Genomic DNA, 3650 nt, shown 5'->3' with positions numbered 1-3650 from the left:
ATTTAATACACGGGTCCAAAATGACCCGCTAACACTTCAGATGGCAGCAGAAAGCTAACACCAGAGGAAGGATATACAGAAGAACTTTAGCAACGGGTGACTGAACGTCCGACAGAGAGAGGGGATACTTCTGTTGTAAGAAAAGGCCTGACTGATGTCAAGGTAAAGCAGTAAAGATATTCTGAATATAGTGTACACTTAAATGAAGCAGTTTAAAAGGGGCCTTTTAAATTGGCTTCATAGTGCCCATATTATGAAAAATTACGGATTTGGGGTGTTATTTTGTATCTCTGGTGCTGTTCTTAGGTCTCTGACTTTGGTCTCCGGGTGAGCTATTCAAAATCTCCACGGCTTTCTACGTCACTAGCCGAGAAAAGGTGGCAAATCATTCTCAATGGCAAAACACTGCTAGAACACACACTAGTTGACCATAATCTCCAAAAGGTATTCCACAAGTGTGCCCTCGTTTAGAAGAAGTCTCCCAGCTCACCCTGCCTTGTACTGATCAAAGTTGGAGAAAGACTTATCTAGCTGATGTGATCTAGCTACTGCACATGTGACTCCCAACAAAGATGGTATAGAAATGCAGTGTCTCACTCTGTAGCTAAAACAGAGACCTGAACATACAGGAAGAAAAAAGGATGTGCAGCAATGGGCAGTATAACAAAAATATGTTGTTTTTTCAATAAAAAAATACAATTATGAACCTGAAAATGAGCATAATATGGGCACTTTCATACATTTCTCTGTGTTCATGTCCACAGCAGTAGTCTAATTTATCTGGTCCATTTACTCCTGCACTGTTTTATCACCCAAATATACATATGCAATAATGCAATATACATATGTATATCATATCATACTCTCTGTACATGACCCTGTATACTCCATATCTGTCACTGTAGACATGGAAACCTGTATTTATCTAACTATACACAGTACATAATGAATCTCTATCGTCTATAGCTGAACAGAATACTGTACTCAACCTGCACTTTGGTATTTAATGCTACTTGCGCACTTCTAGTTGGATGTCAACTGCATTTCATTGGCTCTGTACCTGTACTCTGCTAAATGGCAATAAATTGAATCTAATCTAATCTAATAATTGCTTCGCGTTTAAACTTGGGGCCTGCTTATTCGTGATCTTTCAATAAATACCTCATACAACCCCATTTAAAAAAAGCCAAATCATCCCTTTAAAGCCCATCTCAAACAGAGGGGAGTGTCCATCTCTGATGTTTCTCCATTGTTAAAGTTGACCTTTACATGACTTTTTATTTATCCATCACCATAATTTGATGACTAACAGATTAAGATAATGTTTTTTAGATAACGTTTGAAGCCCTATTATTGTTCAGCTGTGTTCTTCCTGATTACTTCGCCCTTTTTACCCTAGCCTCCAGTATTTACATGAACTGCTGCACTGGCTTTATAACAACTATGACTTAGATATAAAAGAAAACACGTTATGTTAATATTTGTAACTGTGTTATGTCAAGTGTTTTCATTTATGAATGCTTATTAGTACACGGATGTAGCAATGAAAGCCAATTACCAAATTTTTTTATGTAAATGTATGCCTAGATATCTACGATCACCTTGACCTTGATATGTATTGATACAAAAAATCTGTTTACTATGCAATAAAGCATTTTAATTAAATACGTTTTAAGTATGGTACATATACAGAACTAAGTGTAATATCAATGTAATTAAATTACTTACCTGACAAATTTAATCAGAATGTAGATTATTCATGAAAAAAACGATTTTTAATGTTGTCTTATACTTTTCGCATACACAAATGTGAATATTATAAATTGTCCTTAACAATAAAAACCAAGGATCAGAAGAGCGATATCAAGATTTCCTGATTTGTCATGTACAAATCAAACAGACTAACTAAAATTCACCAAATTAACAAGTCCCATGTTTATTTTTACAAGGTTGCCAGTAAGTCAGTCAGTAAACAAGGAACTGAAAAACCATGGTTGCGCTTTCATTCGAATTTTTATGCAAAATAATTGAAACTGAATTGAGGATTGTATTGAAACTTTGCATATTGAATTTTCAATTGCAAAATACATTGCCATTTAAATAATAGACACCAAAAAACTTCCACATTACACAGGCTCTATAAATGTGGAAAATATTACTTACCATTTTATTTTCCCCCTTATTCTGCTTTTATTCATGTGAAGCACTCGGTGCATGTCATTTTGTTATTATGAAGCTCCAAGCTACAGGCTGTTTCCTCTATGAAAGATGTTAAATGAAGTTTATCATCATTAATTGTTGCTCATGCTCATCCTCCTGCCCATTCATATTTATCCACATGAAACAGGATTTGAATGATTGAAGGAAAATAATTGTTAAATGGATGCAAGATAAGCAGACCATGTCAGGTCTAAGAATCATTTTACATAATGTTATGAGGGTTAGATAGATGGTTGCGGGTAACTACTACTTAATCCTTAAAGGGGCAAGCATATAAAAATATGATGGGAAATTAATTCATTGCTATTTTTCATATATCTAGAATAAAATGATACAACTTCATGTTTTTTTTTCAAAATATGACCTTTGCTTTCTACCTTACTCTCGAGACACAGTACATTGCCCATTTAGGGTTTGCATTTTTCATTGTATCCTATTTTTATAGTTTATATGCCAACTTAAAAATAAAAAAATCTTTGTAAACAATTAATTAGCTACATTCTTTCATGTTTTCCATACAACATTGGAAAAAACTGAACTTTATTTCCCAAGATGAATTGTCCATGTAGGATGTTAATTTTACATGTCCTAACTGTTTAGCTTATTGTCCTCGACTTCACTTCTTTCCCTCTTGTACTGTAGAAACAGCTGACAGAAATTCAGTTTTTTTCAGAATTAGGTCCGATTCCAATTTAATAAAATGTTATCAGACCCATATATGAGCTTGTACACAGTTTCCAGTTGTTGTTATTATGACAGAGTAGCTGTCATACATGTGCTCTACACACAGCTGCTCTACATGTGATCTGTTGCTGATTTTAATTAACAATAGACTGGATGATGTATGATGATAAATCTACGGTGGCCCTGAGGTGCAATACACAACGGCAAATCAGAAAACACAACATAAAAAGAGGAAACACAACACAAAAAGAGAAAACACAACACAAAAAGAGAAAACACAACACAAAAAGAGAAAACACAACACAAAAAGAGAAAACACAACGGCAAATCAGAAAACAGAACACAAAAAGAGAAAACACAACAGCAAATCATAAAACACAACACAAAAAGATAAAACACAACGACGTTAACCAAAACGGAAAAGGTAGGTACCCTTGGGCACAGGAATCGTCGCTGATTGGACAAAAGAACTGGTCCGTCCTTTGAACCGGAAACACAGGGTTTGTTTCCATTTTTCCAAATCATGAGCGCCACAAATGACGAGGTACACGCTGCTATTAAGCAATACTTTGATGCCGGACATGAATATGACGTGATACTGGATATGCTGTCGACATTTCACAATGTAAACATGAGTTTGCGTACGCTGAAGACGCGTTTAAAAGAAACAGGGCTGTACAGAAGACACAACTATTCCCCACTCCCTGAGGTGAGGCGTGCCATTCTGACAGAGCTGGAAGGACCAG

This window comes from Etheostoma cragini, chromosome 6, assembly GCF_013103735.1.
Source record: "Etheostoma cragini isolate CJK2018 chromosome 6, CSU_Ecrag_1.0, whole genome shotgun sequence".
Classification (NCBI taxonomy): Eukaryota; Metazoa; Chordata; class Actinopteri; order Perciformes; family Percidae; genus Etheostoma; species Etheostoma cragini.
Note: the sequence above shows the minus strand (reverse complement) of the source record.